At 32.0% G+C, this 8,441-nt stretch overlaps 1 long non-coding RNA gene across 1 annotated transcript; it reads left to right on the forward strand.

Annotated features, from left to right (window-relative positions):
* Positions 1–6,220: 6,220 nt before the first annotated feature.
* Positions 6,221–6,728, forward strand: LOC141399819 (uncharacterized). The gene is made up of 2 exons (XR_012411972.1): positions 6,221–6,357; positions 6,422–6,728. It is a non-coding gene; the product is annotated as an uncharacterized lncRNA (long non-coding RNA).
* The last annotated feature ends 1,713 nt before the right edge of the window (positions 6,729–8,441 follow it).

The following is an 8,441-nucleotide window of genomic DNA, read 5'->3' on the forward strand; positions in this document are numbered from 1 at the left end:
GGTCATATTTCGGGGTACACTGCAATATTTCGCGAATTATAACAGTGCAAACCTTGGCTTCATCAATGTTAAATAACTTTTCGTCATATATGTATATAAAAATTTTAAAAAGGTGGAAATACGCAAGTCGACTACAAAAACCTCAAATAAAATGTGAGGAAACAATTAGCTTTCTTCAAATATATTTTTGCAAATTTTAGCGGATTTTTCGCGCTAAAAAATTGAAAAAGTTGGGAATAAGCAAGTAGGCAACAAAAGCCTGCAACGAAATGTGAGGAAACAATTAACTTTCTTCAAATATATTTTTTTGCAAATTTTAGCGGATTTTTCGCCCTAAAAAATTAAAAAAGGTGGAAATAAGCAAGTCGACAACAGAAGCCTCCAACGAAATGTGAGGAAACAATTAACTTTCTTCAAAATATATTTTTTGCAAATTTCCGCGGATTCTTCACGATATCTCAAAAATAAAATACGTCAGATCCTTCCTTGGATAAATACGAACATTTTAAGACAAACGCGAAACAAATCGGTTGTAAATTGATCGAGTTGAAATATAAAATCGAGTATTTTTCGTCGACTTAAATCAATATTTGAGTTATATGACTTGAAAAAATGTACTTCATCACCAAGTCGAATAATAATCGAATTTGTCCCCTTATACAAAAAAGTTGACCCAAAACGAAGATGGTGTTTTATATTGACCTGGAGGTATTTTTATGGACAGGTATGGTACTAGAGGCATGAGGTCGAGAAATTTATTAGATTTAAAAACTAATAAGACATATAATATGTCGAAATCGCGCCACGTACACACCACAGATGTCGTATAAGAGAGGTTTTTGGCATAATACCGCCACTAAACGTATGTATAACCACGTAAAACTAGCAATTTTTGCAAATATTTTTTGTGTTCTTATCGGAACCGATCAGCTTAAGTGATCTGAATTCATATAAAAGGTTCCGGGACCCTAAAATGGACTCTACACTATTAAATATCTATAAAACTTTTGTATTTATTAATTATCCTTAGAGACAGGATTCCAAAGGATATATTAATTTATTTAGTTACCTGAATACCTTTATGATATGTCCAGATACGAAATAAAAGGTTAATCTCACAATATATTATCAAAACACAAATCATATCTTCAGATTTTGAATCAAATTTCGTAAGTTGCAAATGTTTTGAGCAGGACCAAAAGTGAGTCCGAGCTTTGTTTCGTGTATTTTTGTAAAATAAGTGCAATTATTGCCAATTCTTTTTTAAATCTTTAAAAAGGGGTCAATAAACAATCGACCTACAAAATATTTGCATTTCAAATCCATAAATTACCTCAGAACTATATAAAAATTGAAGTAGTCATTCCAGTTGCAAATGTTTTGAGCAGCACTGTATATAAAAATTTTAAAAAGGTGGAAATACGCAAGTCGACTACAAAAACCTCAAATAAAATGTGAGGAAACAATTAGCTTTCTTCAAATATATTTTTGCAAATTTTAGCGGATTTTTCGCGCTAAAAAATTGAAAAAGTTGGGAATAAGCAAGTAGGCAACAAAAGCCTGCAACGAAATGTGAGGAAACAATTAACTTTCTTCAAATATATTTTTTTGCAAATTTTAGCGGATTTTTCGCCCTAAAAAATTAAAAAAGGTGGAAATAAGCAAGTCGACAACAGAAGCCTCCAACGAAATGTGAGGAAACAATTAACTTTCTTCAAAATATATTTTTTGCAAATTTCCGCGGATTCTTCACGATATCTCAAAAATAAAATACGTCAGATCCTTCCTTGGATAAATACGAACATTTTAAGACAAACGCGAAACAAATCGGTTGTAAATTGATCGAGTTTTTGATTCACGTACGAACGTCATTTGAGTTTTATATAATAGATAATTAAATCTCACAAATAATGGTCTTCGCCCCCTAAAAAAGGCAAAAACTTAAAAATAAAAATTCAGCTGAGCCCGGCTGGGATTCGAACCTGGGTCGTCGCCAACTAACAGACAATCTTGCCGACGACTTAGCGTTCTGAACCACAATCCTCTTAAAAAATCTTTCGATGTGAAAGACATATACAGTCTACGATGGGTAAAAAGTCCATTGGCTGTAATATGAATGTAATATTGAAAAATTGATTTCTGGAATAGAAGGGGTACAAATGAGTCGTCTTTGGAAATAAAAAGCTTCAATTTGAAATTCACAAATGCAAATTTGCAATCTTGGATGTATAAATAGGGGCTCCAAATGGCGAAAATTGTCTAGCAACAACAACATCTAATATGCCTGATGATGTTAGCCTAACCAGCTAACGAAACGATCGTCGCATAGCGGTTGATGTGTGTGTAGGACTTCGCTAGATATCAATTATTCAATGTAATCTCCTTAGGTCATGAAGCTCGATTAATTAAATTATATGATTGCTGATTTTCCTATTTCCAAGGTATCTATATCCGCGGTTTTAGTGAATGGATCAGGGGTCATTAGATCCGTAGCGTAAAAAAAAACTAAATTCACGCGGGGTTGAAAGTAAATTGAACGACAGTTGTAAATTTTACACGCAAACAATAGGCTTTTTAAGAAAATTCACGCATCAAATTTTGGCTTTTAGACTCCAATTACTAGGATGCTGTAAGGAGTACACTCAAGATATATGCGTTAAATGACGTCAAATCACGAGTTCTCTAATCCTATTACGAGTTTGGAATGTTACCTTGTTGCGCGTCTTTCTTAGGGCATCTATATATATAAAATAGAAATTTGTTTGTACGTTTGTTTGTTTGTTTGTGCCTTATAGACGCAAAAACCGCTGAACAGATCTTCCCGTAATTTTTAGGGTACATTGCTACATTGCCTGGAATGAAAATAGGCTATATCATTTTTTGAAATTCCGCGTTGATCTGGAGATATAGCATCAAAACCGGAGGTACCTCCAAAAAAATTAGATTTTGTATCCAAATATCTTTAGAACTGTTGCAAATATAATCTCCAAATTTTGTATGTATAAAGGAATTTGATGTAGAAATAAATTTACCAAATTATATTCAAATCGGTTCAGATATGGATATAGCTCCCACATACATATATTTTTATCCGATTTCTTTATTTTATGCACCAAACACGCTATTACTGTCCAATTTCAATAAAATTTTGAATGTGTGACGGAACTTGGTCTAAAAATATATGTACTAAATTATATTGAAATCGGTTGAGATTTGGATATAGCACCCATATATATTTTCGGCCGATTTCCTGTATTTTATGCACCAAACACGCTACATACGTCCAATTTCGCTGAAATTTGGAATGTCTGACGGAATTTGTTCCAGAAATAAATGTGCCAAATTATATCGAGATCGGTTTAGATTTGAATATAGCTCCCATATATATTTTCGGCCGATTTCCGGAATTTGATGCACCAAACACGCTATATATGTCCAATTTCGCTGAAATTTGGAATGTGTTACAGAACTTGGTCTAGAAATAAATGTGCCAAATTATATCGAAATCGGCACAAATTTGGATATAGCTCCCATATATATTTTCGGCCGATTTCCTGTATTTTATGCACCAAACAAGTTATATATGTCCAATTTCGCTGAAATTTGGAATGTGTAACGGAATTTGGCCTATACATAAATGTGCCAAATTATATCGAAACCGGTTTAGATTTGCATATTGCTTCTATATATTTTTTCGGCCGATTTTCTGTATTTGATGCCCCAAACACGGTTTGTATGTCCAATTTCAATGAAATTTGAAATATGGGACGGAATTTGGTCTAGAAATAGGTGTACCAAATTACATTGAAATCGGTTCAGATTTGGATATATCTGCCATATATATTTTCGGCCGATTTCCTGTATTTTATGCACCAAACACGCTATGTATGTCCAATTTCGCTGACATTTGGAAAGTGTGACGGATTTTAGTCTAGACATAAATGTGCCAAATTATATCGAAATCGGTTCAGACTTGAATGTAGCTCCCATATATATTTTCTGCCGATTTCCTGTATTTTATGCACCAAACACGCTATGTATGTCTTATTTTGCTGAAATTTGAAATGTGTGACGGATTTTAGTCTAGACATAAATGTGCCAAATTATATCGAAATCGGTTCAGATTTGAATGTAGCTCCCATATATATTTTCGGCCGATTGCCTATATTTGATGCAGGCTGATTTTCCGTATTTTATGCACAAAATGTGAATGTAAGACGGGATTTGGTTTAAAAATAAATATGACAAATTATATCGAGATCGGTTCATATAGGAATATAGCTACCCATATATATTTTCGGTCGATTTAATGTTTTTGTTACGTATGTTCAATTTCAATGAAATTTTGAAGACTTAGCATTCAGTAAAAGTCATCATTATTTACAGAAGTACTTATAGTTGGGAAGGAATTGACCAAGGCTGTTAAGTATCATATCTTTGAGAGACTTAATAAGATTTATGTTTTATTATGATATATCTAAATCATTAGGAATACTTATAGGCGGAAAGGCTTTCGAAGGAGTGTTACCTCCTGAAACTTAAAAAAATACCATAGTAGCACCATAACAACCCTGAATAGGCATATAACTCCTTCATATCTCCTATATTTATTCGTTAAAATATTAAAAACGTTAATATAATTATGGCATTCCATTATATTTTATCGTAGTCGGGCAGCAAAGCGCGCCGGGTTCAGCTAGTAGGTCTATAAAATATAAGGTTAAATCAGAAATCGGAAGGGAGCATAAAAAACCTTGGCTTCAACCCAGTTTTACCCATTTTTCTACATTGATGCTAACACAGCTTCCACGAATATTAACTTTAATGGTCGACATTATGGGATCCCTCCTACAACACTTAATTTTAAAGAATTTCAGTCATACTTTATAGAATATGTTAATATGAATATGTTAATGGGTGAAACTCGGATTCAGCGATTGTAAAACATTTTTGGTTTTGATCATATACTCTTTTTGCTAAAAACTTTAAAAATTTGGAAATAAATAAGTCGACAACAAAAGCCTCCAAAGAAATGTCAGGATAAAATAAAATTTTTCAAAGTATATTTTAAAAAATAAAATATGTCTTTGTGTTTATTTCAGCTTGAGTCCATATTTTGTTGTAATTCAATTGTTTGAATAACAACAAAATATTTTAAAGTGGATATGAAATTGATTAGTTGCGGGCGAAGGGTAGGGAATACTATAGTTTCAGTTGTCACCAAACAACTTCATCAACGCCAACAAAAATAAAATATGTCAGATTCTTCCTGCTTTAAATATAAACATTTTAAGACAAACTCGAAACAAATCCTTTGTAAATTGGTCGAGTTTTTGATTAACGTACGAAAGTCATTTCAGTTTTATATACATAATAGATGAAAAAGATGAATTGTTCTAAAAATGTAGTTGGTTTTAAATAAAGTTTGAATAAAATTTAAAAAAAATTCCATAATTTTTAAGTGTGGTATTTTGGAGCCTTCATTACAGTTTGAAAACATTTTTAGTTTTGGTTATTATTGTTGAACTAAGCGACTTAATTTTTAAACAAGTCCACCAAATTTTTTTTTACAAAAAACAGACATTTTTATCGCAAGCATTTGTCCTTGTTCACTAATTAATGTATGAAAAGTGTTCGCTTTATGAGTTTGAAAACAATTACTTGACAAGCTGTACATTCCTTCCTCGGATAAAGCAAAAAATTAATAGTTTTTCAATAGTATATTGCCACGAAACAGCAATGTTTGATTTTGCAAACATTAAGCTGCCTCTCGGTAAATGCAAAAAATTACGATTTTGTTAACATTCTTTTTCAGACAAATATTTTTTTCAAAAATAGTCCAAAATGTAAAATAAAGTAAGAAGTCACATGCAAATTACGCCCAAACATTAAAAATCATACGTGTAATAGTCATAGGAAGTTATTACTGTGCTTCACTTCAAATGAACATTAGAAGGGTAAACAACAAATAAGTTCTTTTCAACATGTTGTGATGCAACCACACAGTAACAACATGACTGAGAGAGTGTACAACATACTTAATGTCTGAGAGAGTTAAATGCCGTTGTCCAACATGTTTGTGGATTTTGTGAGAACATAACATGGGGGCATCAAACAAGTTGTATTCTGCGATAAAAAGTGTTCGATGTCCACACATGAGCATAAACCACCGGCACGGCAAGTATGGTGCGACCAAAGTTAATATTCAGTTCTATGTTTGCTTTACGAAACATATGTTTGCTATAGCGGTGTTTTTGGTGGATGGCGTTTTGTTGCATCCGTTGTTCATGTATCCATCCATCCCACCATTAGTGGAGCGAGCGCCACTACAACTATTGATATAAAATGCTCAAATAGGTATTTAATGTTCTCAACGGACAATGCTGTTTTCTTTGTTGATTTTTTTTTTATATTTGGACAGAAAACCGGTTCTGATGCCGATGCCTTCTTCTGGTTTACTTGTTGTGTCCGTCCCTCCCTAAGGAGTAACAAAAACGTGAATTTGCCAAAGAAAAAATAAAACACAAGAAGAAAAAACAGCAAACAATCGTGAAAATGATGTAGAAAACAAAATCAAGAAACTTGTAGTGGCATCCATACCACAATCGTGGTCACAGTCGTCCCCTCTTTGTACCCAACCAGTGATAGGAAAGCATTCCTTTCAACTTATAAGATGCACGCTTGGAAACATTTTCTTGAAAAAAATCAAATAAAATGTGAACTGAAAACTGGTCATACCTTCTTAGCTGGGCAATTGCAGGGGGCATGAATAAAATCAAATTGTGTTCTAAGCGACAGCTTAAAGTTAAGTAGATGGGAAGCAAAAAACGCATACATTTAGACTTTTTAAACTCAAATTGCTTTATGATACTATAATTTTTTTCTAATGTCAAAAATCTAATGAAGGAGATCTGTTTTGGGTTCAGTCATGCCAGTATTGAGTTGGAATGTCATGTCAATTACATGTCAACTGCACTTTTACCAAATTAAGTAGGTTATTTGAAGGATGCTTTTAATTAGCAGTATGTTAATAATTAAACCGAAGATATCCTTATAGGGTAAATGCTCCTAACTCCGGCACGTACCACTGAACCGTGAACTCAAATAACTCAAAATTACTGTAACGAAATGAGAAAATAATATTAGAAAATACAACAATACTCTCAACTAACTTTGTGTAAAATTTCATTGAACTAAGACCATGTAATATATCGGAATTTAAGCTTTTCTTACTGATCGTTTTTCACAGCAACCGAAAATGTATATCTCTTAAGAAAAAATTAGTAGAGACATCAACATAAAAATGTCTGTAATTATATTAAAATGAACAAATTTTCAATAAATTAGAAAAATAAATAATTAAAAAATTATATTAATTTTGCCATTTTAGCTGATGACGACTTTAGGGACATCAAAATGTAAAGTGAAAAAATTGCGCTTTGTCAATTATTTTTAGCTCGAAATTATAAAAATAAGTTAAATACCTAAGTACTAAAGTCTAATTAATAAAAATAACTTCAATAGTTTGAAGTGCGTGCGTTTGTGGCATACCGACAATTAGGTTATATTTATGGAACTATAGACAATAACTAATGTATTTAAGGAACATATTTAAATTTTCTAATTGTTGATGCAATATTAATTGGAATGTGAACAAAAAATGCAAAAAACTATGACCTTTCAAATAATTATGTTGATGTTATAAATAAATAAAAAATAAAATAAGACTTATTTGTTTAAAAGTGCATTTTTTGTTGTTTAAAATAAAAGAAATTATCAATTTAAAACATTTCTTTACTAAAATACGATATGCCGACTACTGGAACATGTCATGACGATAATTGGGAAATAGTGCCGACTACTAGCAAAAAAGCCCTATTTCATTAAATTATTATTTTTCTCATCTTTTATAAGAAATAATTCAACATTTTTTCATACCCTACACCACTATGTGGGGAGGCACTATAGGTAATTTGGACAGGTTTTTAGACAAAAAGTCGATTTTTGAACTTTTAATAACGCGAGTTTTATAATTTGATTCGAAGAAAGAACATGTCAAATTTACCTACAGTTGACGAGTCTACAGTTTTAAGGAATTTAAAAAACTTGAAATTCTCTACCTCACCCGGCCCTGACGGAATACCTGCGTGTATTTTAAAAAATTGTGTAGAAAATCTTGCTCTGCCTCTTTCTATCATGTTCAATAAATTCATTAATACTGGTTACTTTCCTTTAATTTGGAAAGAGTCTTTCATTATTCCTTTATTCAAGTCGGTTAGTAGAATGGATGCATCTAATTACAGAGGAATAGCTAAGTTAAATGCAATTCCAAAGCTATTTGAACAAATGATAACTGATGTACTTTCATTTCGAGTTTCATCGATTTTATAAACATTCCAACATGGTTTCCGGAAAAATAGATCCACTATCACAAATCCTCT

Source organism: Musca autumnalis, unplaced genomic scaffold (genome assembly GCF_047663935.1).
Source record: "Musca autumnalis isolate F117 unplaced genomic scaffold, ASM4766393v1 scaffold_3, whole genome shotgun sequence".
Lineage (NCBI taxonomy): Eukaryota > Metazoa > Arthropoda > Insecta > Diptera > Muscidae > Musca > Musca autumnalis.